Source organism: Lichenostomus cassidix, chromosome 3, assembly GCF_008360975.1.
Source record: "Lichenostomus cassidix isolate B80296 chromosome 3, HeHo_3.0, whole genome shotgun sequence".
Classification (NCBI taxonomy): Eukaryota; Metazoa; Chordata; class Aves; order Passeriformes; family Meliphagidae; genus Lichenostomus; species Lichenostomus cassidix.
Window position 1 is genome coordinate 103,672,936 of NC_139483.1, and position 13,439 is coordinate 103,686,374.

At 39.5% G+C, this 13,439-nt stretch overlaps 1 long non-coding RNA gene across 3 annotated transcripts; it reads left to right on the forward strand.

Annotated features, from left to right (window-relative positions):
- The first annotated feature begins 222 nt into the window (after nt 1–222).
- LOC146440347 (uncharacterized) lies at nt 223–10,636 on the forward strand. 3 transcript variants are annotated; one of them, XR_014851409.1, is made up of 3 exons: nt 223–547; nt 10,038–10,085; nt 10,556–10,636. It is a non-coding gene; the product is annotated as an uncharacterized LOC146440347 (long non-coding RNA). The 3 variants fall into 3 exon arrangements; XR_014851410.1 differs by lacking the exon at nt 223–547 and adding an exon at nt 623–927; XR_014851408.1 differs by lacking the exon at nt 223–547 and adding an exon at nt 1,074–1,504.
- The last annotated feature ends 2,803 nt before the right edge of the window (nt 10,637–13,439 follow it).

Sequence of the window (13,439 nt, forward strand, 5' to 3'; positions counted from 1 at the left end):
CACAGGGTTAGATTTTTCCTGCAGAAAGCAATTCTGTGTATGGCAACCAGGGTGTAAGGCATGGGGGACAACGATACAGATCCATCAACCAATTGTACAGAGGGCAGCTCACTTTCAACACCTTGAGTGGAGCTTGAACCAAGAGGAACTTAAGCATTTATTCTGGGAAGATGGGATGGCTTTTTCAAGGCCAGGTATCAGGATGAAGTGAGGGTCAGCTGCTCCCTCAGGGCTGGCTAGCTGGGAGCCATGGCCAGTGAGTCAGGGGCCTTGCCAGCCCCATCCCACTGTCTCCAAGTGAGAGAGCAAGGCAGGCCTAGGCATGGCAGCTGGGATTGGCCAGGAGTCCAGATCATCATGCTAGTCCATGGTGACAGGACAGGCTGGGTAAAGACAGCGCATGAGCTGGGGTCAGCTGTGGTAGTGGTAACTGGAATTGGAGACAGTCCAGCGATCCCAGGCTGGTCCAAGATTAAGCCAGCAACTGGGGACATAGGTCTGAGTCCAAACCAACAGGGTCTGTGGCCAGAGGTGGAGACAGGTACCTGTATGACACGGCTCAAGGAGGAGCTGAGGACTCCAGCCTGAGCAGGGGCTGCAGGGCCCATGGGCAGGAGGCAAAGGGGGCTGCCCCAAGTGAGGCCTGTCAGGGCCCTGACTCCAGATGTATGAAATCCAGTCACATTAGAACCTGAAATTGATGTGTGCCCCAGCAAAAGTATTGGTCAGCCGTCTTTAAATCATCCCCAAAAGAGTTAGCAGCATCCTGCTACTTGATCTCATTTATTGACTTGGTCTAGAAGGTTTTCCTGGCTTGATCCAGTGGCCTACTTGTCCTTTTCCTTTAAAGAAAAAGGAATGAAATGTATGTTATCAGAATGAAATGTATGCTTTGCCTTGAGTGGCACAAACCAAATGGATCTGTAGGTTTGATCACAGTTTTGTCGAACATAATTATTTCCTTTATGTTCTCACAGAAGGAATTCAGGCCAGCTAACTAGAGGCACCAAGCTTTGTGACATTTTTGTAACACATGCCATGTGCAGTGTATTCAAGTGTCTGGACAAGTATGAGTCCCCAAAAAGAGGAAGAATTAGAAATGCCCTCTGAAGTGGTGATTAATCAGTGGATAGCTTGCACCATGGGCAGTCACAATGGAGTAGGATTCTGGAGTGTCAGTAAAATTTATACTCAGCGACGGTTAAGAGCAGTTGGTGACCAGTCAGAAAGTAAGACCTGTGAAGAGCAGTCAACAAGAAATAGTGCAGGGAGTTGTACCATTGCACCTCAAGTCTGATGAATATTTGAAGTGAAAAGCATTCCATATAAGGTTTAAGCCAATATATGAAAATTCAGGGGTGCTTACCCTCTTAGCTGTAGCAAGAGGAGAGAATCATGGGACTAGGCATTGCAAATCCATTTTCCTGTGAGATTCCTCACAGGAAATCCATTCTTCTACTTCTGGAGAATTCACTGAAGAATTCAGGGCAGAAACTTCACTTAGGTACTTTTACTTATTCTTTGGGTTAGTCTCTCTTTCCTTCTGCTGACATGTAAGAAATATGCAAGTCAACAATAGAAACACTGGCCAGTTCAAAATTTTTGTATCGATAATTGTATGTTGGGGGAACTGTAGTCTTGTGTACAAAATATTAACGGATTACATTAGTGTAATCTAATTTAAATCTACTCTACATGTCTGTTTTTAGATTTTTTTGCTTGCCATCCCCTTCCATAAGTGCTTTGTGGAGCTTCCTTTTGGTCTTTCTTTTCAGGGTGATCTAAATTTCTTGATATTCCCGTGGGCCTTCTGAGGTTAAATTTTTTTTTGTTAATAACTTCTATTTCTTCTTTTAAAAAATCCATTTTGAAGCTCTGTGGAATTAGAGAGAGTCTTTCCATGCACTTCTGGTTGTATTTAATTGTTTTTCTCATAAATCACATACTTGATGCAAAACACAACGACAGAAGAGAATCTGACATTTTATGTAACTGGCATGTCATTTATAAGATCTCCATTAGACAAAACATTTGTTTAGATACTCTGTTATTCATTTATTTTCATGTCAACACCAAAACCAACTGCAGAAATGAACACAGACGAATAATAAGACAAACTGTTTTAGTATCAATGTACTCTGCCTAAGGCAATATACTGTGCAACTGGTGAAGAATGCTTATTTCCTTCCCAAAACCTCTGCTGAGAACCAGCTCTTATAAACAAACTCTTACTCCTTTGTCTTAAGGGACTATTTTCAGCTATCTCCAAAAGAAAATTTCTGTTTATATTTCACTTAGAATATTTTTTGCAGTAAATTGGTAAATAATAGCTTTTAATTATGGCTATCTTCTCAGCAGTTGCATTATCTTTGCTGCCTCTGCTCTTGGCCAATTGCTTTCCTCAGTGTAGTGTCTAAAAAGACAGCATACAGGAAATAAACAACAGTCTCACGGGCAGACAGATTTGACAAGAAATGGCTTCTGAGAGAGAGATGTAAATCTGATAGACATTAAAAACAAAAATAAATATTTCCACTGATCCACTGCAGCAGTCGCAATGTTCCTTGCCATTAGAGCTGGGAGGTCTTTCTTGAAAGTGGTAGTTGAAGTTACCTCAAATAATGTGTCCCCCAAAGTTGCCTTGAGAAGGGCAACCAAGAGTCATCTGGGTTAGTCATCATTAATAGTCCAACTGTTAATAGCAGAAGACATCTCAGACATTGTCTTTGATGGCCAACTAAGAAATGCCAGAGATTTCTAGGTGAACTTATGTTGGGTAATGTATGTACAGTAAGTGTGCTTGTTCCAAAACCAGCAGCAATTCTGGATTCAGGTATGTGGAAATAACACATGTGCAGCTCAGCTGATTCACAGATATGCAGTACCTTTGCTGCTGTCTGGGAGCTCTGCACTTACACACACGAAGAAATTGAACATGTGAACCAAGTTTTTTATGGTAAGGCATAGATGTCTCCAAATGTTTACAAAAGAAGTTGCAGCTTACCCAGCCAGAATTGTTAAAAAATTGTTTAGTACTTTAAATGTTCTCTGCTTAGCATTTAACCTTCTGAAGTTCACATACTCATTTAAATCAGCTGCTATAAAACTTTGGGCAATTCATGTACATTCCTGTGTATTCCCTCCAATTTTTCAATAGCTTCCAAGCACTGAGGTAGGTAGGACTAAAGCAAAGTCCAGGAGATAAAAAAAACATTCCTTTTCCTGTATATGGAGTTCAGAGATATATTTGCCTCTATAATACCCATATAACTTTGTAAACTTGCACTGAATTTGCACACGCTTCTTACAACAAAATTTTTCCAGCATTAGTGCTTGCTAGGTATCTCTTCAATTTGAACTGAGTGTCTCTGCTCTGGTGTGTTATTTGTTCTAAGAGGTTTGGTTTTTTTTCTATGCTAAATAATATTGTTTTATCTGTTAGCATTTTATTTTCTACATCCTTGGGTTAATTATGTACATTCAGAGAGTCTTCAAAAATGTATTATTTAATACAATTATTAGAAATCTTGGGTAATATATTGCTTGCCAAGGACCTCAGATGGCAGTAGAAAACAGGTATGTGAAGAATAGAAGTCTGGTGAGGATTTGGCACATAATGAAGAGACATTTATTAGGAAGTACAATTCTCTTCGAAAAAAAGAATCATCAGCATCAAAAGATGCAACCCTCAATATATGTAATAGTTTGGTGATAGACTATTCACTTAAGAGTCTTAGCTTGTGTTTTCTCTCTACTCAAAACTTACATTTTCTTCCTGACCACTAGATACAAAAATGTATTGTAGATACTCATTATAGCCTATAAGGTGCAAAGGAAAAGGCTTACCAGTAGAAAACCACGTTTTGTTCTGAGGACTGTTAGCAGCATCCTTGGGTGGGTCAGAATGTTTGGGACTAGGAGTTGGACCCTGGTGGTATTTCTCTACCTGCAGCTATTGAAGTTCCTACTTCTGTGGAACTGAAAATACTGCTATTTCCTTCTCTTATTTATCTGAAAAATGAGTTAAATTAACAAATTGTTCTAGTGAAAAATATTTTGCAGCCATTTGGCCTTCTAATAAGTAAAAGAAAGAAAACTCTTTCTGCCAATTTTTCATATGAGCAGAATAGCAGCACACACTTGGAAACTATTTGAGTTTCCTTATGATGGCAGAAAGTTGAGCAACCTCTTTAGTAAGGGTAGAGAATTTAACTTTCAGATTTGGGTCAGGTAAGAAATAGTCCAGGAGTAGCTCACCAACTCTTTTACTGGTTTAGCCTGAAATGTTATGTGGGTCTATGCTGGTTGATTTACAAATCAGGGTGAAGGCCAAGGAGGAGAAAATTGCCAAACTATTCCATCTTTTCCAAGATTATAGAAGAGTATGAGTGCCTGCTTTGTCATAAAATAATTGCTAAATTTTCAGCTATGTGGCAGGCTTGAAAAAGATGGTCAAAACTGAAGCTGAATGCTGAGAGATCTGCAAGTGAAAGACATTCCCTGCAAGAATTCAATTACTTGAGTGAAGAACTTAAAGCATTTCTGACACTGCTGTGTTCAGCATTTAGTGCAGATTTCTTTTTTTATGTTTATTGTTGAGGAGTTTATAAGAATCATGACTGTTAAAGCCCTCTTTGTCGTTGACAGAGGTGATTTCTGTATTGATAGGGATTCCTCCTAGAATCATGTAGGGCGCAGAAATCATTCCAACTCAGTTTTTCCTCTTGATGCATTGACTAGAAATGGTAAAATGGACAGAAAATTCCATTAATAATTCATATGCATTTAATGATGAATCTGTGCTAATCATCGGAACTAGACAATGAATGTGACATTTTGAATATTTCCAGCCTTTCCAAAGCATGCAATCCAAGAAAGTGCTTTTTAAATAATAAAAATAGGAAGTCAGGAAAAGTGCTTCTCTGGTTAAAAATATGCTGTTTGTGGGTTTTTTACACATGTAGATGTGTTCATATTTTATTTTCTACAGTACAGAATAGTCAAAAAAGAATTTAGGCTCTGCCAGCTTGAGGGATTTGTCTATAACCTTGTTTTTCCTTTTTTTTTTTTTAATAGATGTGGAATTGATATCAATTTGCTTGATTTCCAGATGCTTCTGGTAGTCCAAGTGGTGGTTTTGTTCTTCTGCCAGATGTACTTTACTTCTTTTCTTACCTCTGAAGTCTGGTGCTTAAGTGTTCTCAGTGGAATCCAGTATTCAGAATACAATTCTAGAATAATTGTGCTTAAAAATGAAGCAGAAAATTCTTCAATGCCCACAAGTAATATTTTTAATAACACAGATCAGGGTGTGAGAGCTTCTTCGCACCATTGTAAGCCTTTCAGTCAAGACTGAATGCCTTTTCAAGGAGGAGAGCGTCAAAGCAAACAGTAGTTAAGAATACAGTGTATTAGTTATTTGCCCTGTGTATTTTGAGAGTTCAGACCAGTGGCTTTTCTTCACTTCTTGGATCTACATGAACTGTTGGTACAGGATAAAAAGGGGGGGGTTCCTCAACAAGAAATTACATAGAAATTACTCAATATATGAAATAGACTAATTAGGGACTAAAAATCAGAAATGCAGTGACAATGATGAGATATCTTTTAACAAAATTAGTTTTTTAAAAACTGCCTTAAAGTTAGAAGTGGTAAATTTTCTCATTCCTAGTGCCATGTTTGAACATAATCAGCTATGACAGAGCTATTCCTCCCTGTCACTCACCATGGAACTGCCTTGTATCAGCTGCTTTTCATGTACCTGTGAACAGGGTTGACATTGCCCCAGCTGTAATTTTGGCATGGTGGCAACTTCTGCTCAGGTAGTACCATCAGGAAGTGATGGTTTCCTTGAAGGGGTTTCCCCCTTTGCCAATAAAATGCCAAATTATTTCCTACTCTTTTGATTTGTTTTACAAAAAAAACCCAGAATAACATGTGGTTACACGGGCTTTCCAGAGTGTGACTGCTTTTTTCCTAATATGCTGGCTCTCTTGCTAATGTGCTCTTTCTTGGTTTAAGCCTACTCCTGTTGAAGTCAATGGAGAAGTTCCCACTTTATTGAAAATAGCATTGTAGTCTCGATTACTAATTCAGTGAGTTTTACCTGTTTATTACAGTGCCAGTGCCAAACCTCTGTATTGGATTGTAGCTCCATGGAAGTGCCCAGAGGCGTGTGGATTCTGTCCCAGCTGAGCAGCTCTGTGCCTTGCAGTCATATCTTGCTTTTCCTCACTGTGCTCTCCCAAATATTGGGTTTTTTGGTGAATGTCCACTCTGTACAAATAGAAGGAAGGAATTTTTTTAATGACTATACTTAGTGTTTGATATAGTGTCAAATTGATACTGGGAAGAAATCTACAATTTAGCTCACCTGCTGCCCCAGCTGTGCTTGCTGTCTGTCTGCCAGGTTTTCTTCCTTTTTTTTTTTTTTTTTTTTTTTTTTTTTAATAAAAGCAGACCAAGAAAATTGAAATAAAAATCACAATTATTGGAACAATAAGAAACAAAAAAGTTAACTTTCCTTGGGCCAAAAAAACAGAGTGGTAAAAGACTGGAAGACTGAAAGTGACCCAACAGATTTATACACCTTATCTGGCAATATTAACATACACTTGAAAGTTATTAGTGCCCCAAACTTTTCAGTGCCAAAGTGTGCCCTAAATGTTATTTGATACTAGATGTTACATAAATTTGTATTTTCATTACTAAGCAATTTTAGGATATGTAGTGTGTGTTTGAAAAAAAGGTATGGTAATAACTCACTAATAATGGGTGCCATGTGGGGGGAAAAAGGCAATATTACCTACCAAAGAAATATAAAACATGGTTTATATTTTCAACAGTTTGAGAATGAAATGAAAACAGAATATTTGGTGCACCTGTAAAAACATATTTGATCATAATGGCAAGTACAGCATTCTTAGTGTGGGATTCATATTTCATAACTCATGTTCAAACAAGAAAAATGATTATAATGTTAAGTATTTCCTGAGTTTATTTTGATGGATGGCAGAATAAGTATCTTTTACTCATTAAAATACAGATTGGTATAATTTAATAAATGAATTTAATACACAGATGTTCAAGACTGTTTGAACAGAGCGCATATTAATCAACTTCTCTATAACTGATCCTCTTTTATATTTTTTAAAAGAAATTTGCAGGAGCCAAAAGTTTATTAGATCTGTATGATCTCGGTCCGGTATCAGATATCAAGTATGTTGTTTGAATCATGTCAGGTGATCAAAGTGTTTCTATTTGATTGATGAACCTGTAAACACCAAACTATTTGAGTGGTCATTGCTTTTGCATCTGTTTGAGACACTGACACATCCTTTGAAAAAATGGCCAAGATTTTTAAGAGTGACTTGCAATACTGAAACTTCACTTTTGGGTGCCCTGCAGAAGACTGATTGTTAGACAGAATTAAGTACTCTGGTTTGCAAAGCTGTTTCAAGTTAGATACTTCCAAAATAGGGCCCCAGAATCATTTGTCACATACGAGAACTGAAACTAAGAAATGCAGAGCCTGATTTCTCCTATAGTTTGTTTTGCTGTGCTGGTTTCAGTGAAGTTGCACTGAATTTATATGCACATAAAAGACTAAAGAAATAGGACCTTCAGTTTTAAAAGCTTGTGTTAAGGAAATATGTGGAGCTGCAAGGTATCCAAGTGAGCTTAGGAGGTAGAAAAGACTGGACCTTGGCAGAAAAGACTAGACCTCAGATAAGTCTTGGCCTAAGAACCACAGAAGATTGTCACAATCCTGCTCCTCTTAAGGCACCTGAAGGAGCCTGGGATCTTGAATGGGCTCCAGAGCCTGGAGAAGGTGCCTAGGCACTCTCCTAGGGTGAGAACCCTGGTGTGTGACACTCTGAGCTGCCTTTGCTTGCCAAATGCTGAACACCTGCACGTTTCTAAAATTAGTAGCATGAATCCCTTCCTTCAGGATCTGTAACTGGGTTGTCTTTGGTGAAATAGTGCTCTCTCTGGTTTTAGTGATGAGTTAGAAGAGTTTTTTGCTTTTGAAGTGGAATGTGTGTAGGGTGCCCTCCTTCCTGAAGCAGACCAGGACACCATGGTGTGACAGATTCAGATCCTTTCTCCTCCACTGAGAAGTGACATAAAAAAATCAGGTGCTGTGCAAACCTACACTGGGCATGATTGAATTTAAGCCCCTTTGCAATACAGGATCTCACACTTTCTTATGCTGAAGGACCATGGGTGAGCAGGGATTCCCTACAGTTGACTATAGGTGAGTGAGGATACCCATCCTCCAGAGATTATTTCCCCTACCTTGATTTAGGGTTTCTGCCATTGAACAATTGAGCAGAACAAAAGTTATTTCTCTTTGTCTCTTTCAAGAAAGGTTTCTGTCTGTAGCTTTTGTTCTGGATTCTTGTATTGGTGAGCTCTGAGTTTACATCTCAGCTTGCAAATGTAACAGTGCAGGGCCTGGCAGCCTGGCTGTGTCTTCCTGTTGAACAGGGGTTCTGATGCAAACAGATGTTTGGGAATGTTTATTGGCTTTTAGTAACTTCCTGTCTGTGCTCAGAAATTTATGAGAGTGCTAGGTGACATGGGCTGTAGATATGCCAGGAAGTACCCTTATAAATTCACAGAGTAGGTTTTTGAATGCCATTGCATGTGCCAGTGTGCTGGTGCTGCTTACACTACTAGTATATACACACAAAAATATACATATATGCTATATATATATATATATATACACTATATATATACAGTGCCATATATATAGCCACATGGTTCCTCCTAGATTAAACACTGCTGGTAAATTTACCTACCTGGGGGTTGTATCTAGTTTCCGAAATATGTTTGAGCAGAGTCAGCTGAATTCTTGTCCCTCAGGCAAGAAGCTGAGTGCTTGGCAAACTGGAGGGAGCCCTGTGGAGCACTGCCAGGGGCAAGGAGCAGCCAAGAAGGCTTCAGAGGTCAGAGCAGGTGTTGTAGGAGTGCATGAACATTGGTGATGTTTGATCACAAAGGACAAATTGGCCCCTCATTCCAGACTTTCTCCAGAAAGGATTACCAGGGGCACCAGATTAGAGGTAGAAAGTGAAAATGGAGAGGCATGTAGTTTTTAAATTACTGGAGGTCATTGTTCCACCTAGTGACCACATGTTCCTGGGTGCGTTCTCTATGGTCAGTAAAGCATCTGGGAAGATGACACTAAGGAAACTTTCATGTTGTCACACAAGTTTCCTTTCTGGTGTGGTTAAGCCTCCTAGTGCCCACATTAAAGACTTCTTGCCTTCAGAGCAGCAGTTCCAGTCACTCTGACATCAAAATTGGTACCCAGGTGGGCCACTAAGGATTATCTGTCTTATGTTTGTCCCTGACTCTGCTCCTACCAATTTACCAGAACATCTGGAGGGAGACAGTGCTGCAGTGACTGATAGAGTTCATCTGGGAGCTGCTGGTGAGCAGGGTGGATGCCTGATTTGTACACAAATTCCCGAATCTTTGTGAACTCCGTTCTTGCTCCTTCACTGTCCAGCACCTTCTAGCTATTTGCACCTGTACAGAGTGAATGTCAAAAACTGCCAGTCCAGACAGCAACACTTCTCATCTACTTTGTCCAGGTTTTAAAGCTTGCACAAGCTGGAAGGCAGCAGGAACTTCTGCGGAGGGACAAGGTACATGGTCCCACTCCCACAAAAGGGGAGGAAGACAGGAGGAGTGCATGGAAAGATTCTTTGTAGTAACCTTTTCATCTCTAACAGTCAACAGGAAAAGTACAGCTTTGCTTTGTTTTTCAAATAGCTTGGCTATGATATCATAATGATAAGAACTTTGCCTTAATGTCCACTTCTGTAACGTATCAGCCAGATAATCAGTTTCTGCTCCAAGAATTTTAACGAGAGGTTTGTGGTCTGCAATCAGAACAGCTTCTTCCAATGTAAAGACTCGTGGAATGTCCTCATACCAAAATACAATAGTCAGAGAGTGAGTCTTTTTTCATATGTGTCATGGAAGTGGAAGCAATTAGCATCATTGTTCCATTATTATTTTAGGTGAGATGCATCTATTCGTACATCAGCTGAGCAGGAAGAAGGGGAAAGGTAATGTTTTTGTCATCTCTTCTTAACTTCTTGATTTCATTAAATAGCTTCTAAAAGTTTTCAGTCTCAGACTGTCCAAGTAACATTTTTGTCATTGGATTAATTAATGCAGATAAGTCATAGAGAAATTTGCTATAAAAATTAGCTGTATGCAAAGAGGATCTGTAACAATGTATTCTTTGGCACAGTGCTATTTTTGTCATTCATAAGCTTACTTTTTCTGGAAATAGTTTAAAGCCTTACAAGTCATTTCCATAACCCAGTCAGTTGCTTGTGAATGGAAAAAGCCATGTTTGTCCTTTTTCTTACCTTTACCAAATTGCATTAGACATTGAAGCACAGATTCCAGTCTTCTCAAGTGTGTTTTTTCACTTGGATTAGAATAAAAATCTTTCCAGTTATATCTTGCACACTTGTTCTGTTATAAATGGAGGTGTCACTAGTACACCAGCTATGTGCTGCTATTCCAGAAAAGAGCCTTATTCAAGTTTATGATGATGAATATCAAGACCCTGTTTCCAACTCCATCTGCTGGTAAGCCTGAGACAGACGTGCCTTTGTTAGCTGCTGCTCCCCATTCAGTAGTGGAAACATCCTTCTGAAACTTTTGCATAGGTCCCCAGATTAAAAGTTACATATGCTACGAGTCACATTGCTCTGAGATTTTACTTGACTACAGAATGTGATTCTCTGTGCTTCAGAAAGAGGCATTATTTGGGGGAATCTTAAGAGATCTAACCTCTGGTTTTAAGGACAGAGATTTTTACAATGCTGGCCTTTTATCTTTTTCTCCAAACTTGATGTTCTAGTTATATCTTTAATAACTGAAGACTATGTGGCCAATTATGACACTATGAGTAACACATAAAATAGTTCACTAATGCACACTAACTCAAAAATACAGCACACAGATTCAAAGATAAAGGTTCTTTCTTTATATCTGGATTAATTATTTCCCAGTGTCAGACTGAACAGTTAATGTTTCTGTTCTAAAGACTAACCTATTGCTGAACATCACCTTGCTGAACATCACCTTGCTGAACATCACATTGAAATATCAAAACATCAAAAACCTTTTATTTCAATGTTAACTTAGAGAAACTACAAATATGCTCAGTGGAATTGACCTACCTACAATACGTTTACATAAAAATGTGTCCACTTCTAATGTTCAAAGTAACACAAGCCTTAATTGATGTTTTTGAACAAGAATCATTACAGAGTCCTGCTGGCATCAGTGAGTTATGAACTAACTTAATGGTTGTGTCTTCCTTTGGAGAACAGTGTTGTGCTATGGTGAATGGGTTAGTATCAAGTCTCAGAGACCTTCTTCAGTTTTGATTCTTGTAAAATGGAGCTCAGAAATCTGGGCACTCTTGGTAAGTTGCAAAATCTCAACTAATAAGCAACCCACTGAGAAATCTCTTTGTGTGTACATTTTTTTTTGGTGTGTGTGAAATAATTAAAAGAATTTTATTTCAAGAATAATGGAGTCCAAGGTAAGTTGAATGGTGAGCCTCAAGGATTATTTTTTTTAAAACTTCCCCATCTTTTGTGCCTTTGGCACTCCTTCTCTTGCAACAACAGATATCAGGTACCTCACTTAAGAACTGCTTATTAAAGCAATAATCACTGATCTTCACAGTGGGAACTGCAATGCTGAGCCAAAGTCACAGGTGCCAACTCCACCATATTTGGCTGCAAATCTTTATACATCATCTACTGTCCTGCTGCTTTTTTGGCTGTGAGTCTAGGAATTCCAGTCAATTGGCAGGCTTGTTGGAGAAGCTCAGCAGCTTCAGCAGAGCTGCCCTGTGCTCAGGGATCCTGAGCAAATGGTCACTGCAGATGTACAAATTGACTTCACATTTGCCTAAAGGATTAGATATGTCAGATCAGCTGTATCAGTGAGGCAAGGCTGCAGCGAGTTGAATTCCATGCCTATGTTGTGTTAGTAAGTTAGTCAGTGCCAAGGGATGTTTCTGAGAGCTGTACCCTGATTCTGTTCCACAAAGGGTTTGAAGGCCTCTGCCATGGTTTTGCCTTGGACTTGACAACACTCTGGTGCTAGAGCTGAGTTAAAGTATGTTATGAGAGGGAAACTTCAGTAGCTCAGTCAGGGAGCAGTGCTGGTACAGCCCAGCTGCCTCTGACAATGTGCTTATGTGTTCTACAGGAATCAGTTTAGGTTGGCATTAGCTGCTTGTCTGTGCAGCAGAGTGAAAAGGGGCTCCTTAGGTTCAGGAGCAGAACCTACAGGAAGAGGCAGCTCAGACATGAGAGCAGAAGTTGTGTCTAACAGTGGGCAAGTGCAAAGGCACTGGAACAACGTCCAGAGAGCCCTGACCCAGCCCCAGCCACTAGGCACAGAAGCATTGCACAGCCTCGCCCCAGAAGGGTGAGGTCAATCCCCTCAGAGCTGTGTGTATCTCTGTCCTGGAGAAGCAGGACTCATCTTCCAGTCCACCACCCTGTCCTGATTCTGGGCCTGGCAGGAGATTTCTGCCTTGCACTGCATTGCACAAGGAAGATGTGCTCTGAGGCTAGCACAGATCCAGAAGTCAGTGGTGAGCAGATCTTCAAAGCCGAGCACTTACATGAACTGTTTACCATCAAAGTTACTGGCTGTGCTGTATGTGTGCACACCACACATGTTCTGCCACGTACATCAGAATGGAAATTGACCAGACACACAAATGTCAGAAACTGGAAACAGGCAGTGCCACTATTAAAAGTTCTTCATAGTTTTGCCAGGTTAAAACAGGCCACTTTAGGCAGGAGATTTAACCATTGTTAAGCATGCAAATATCTTCTATATCCAGTGAAGGAAGAGAAAATATAATTTAAGATATTAAAAATTACCTTTTGCTTTTATCTACCCTGATGATTCCAAGCTTTATTGCAGTTATAGCAGTATTATTGGAGTGATGAGTGAGTAATGACCTCAATACAGGGGAGAGGGAGCAGGGCTAAGCATGGCTCCCCAGGTGTCTGGAAATGTGCCCTTTGCTTGTGATGCAGCAAAACTTTATAGCAAAAGTTGAAACTGGAGTGTAATTAAAACACATATACATATATCTGATGCTTTTTAGCTTACTGTGATTCCATTTAAATTCTGATCAAATAATAGGAAGTTCCTAGGTGTTCTCCTTTTTAGCATCACTATAAACAATTCTAGTAAGCTCTGTTGAGAAAAAGCTCTTTTCCAAGTTATACTTCCTAAAATTAGTGTACACTATCTATAACAGATTATTGGTTAACCTCTACATAATTTTTTTCCATGTACAGATTGAGTTTGAATTTCCACCTGCTTTTCCTGACTGACATCCAACATAAAGCTAGATAGATTTATGC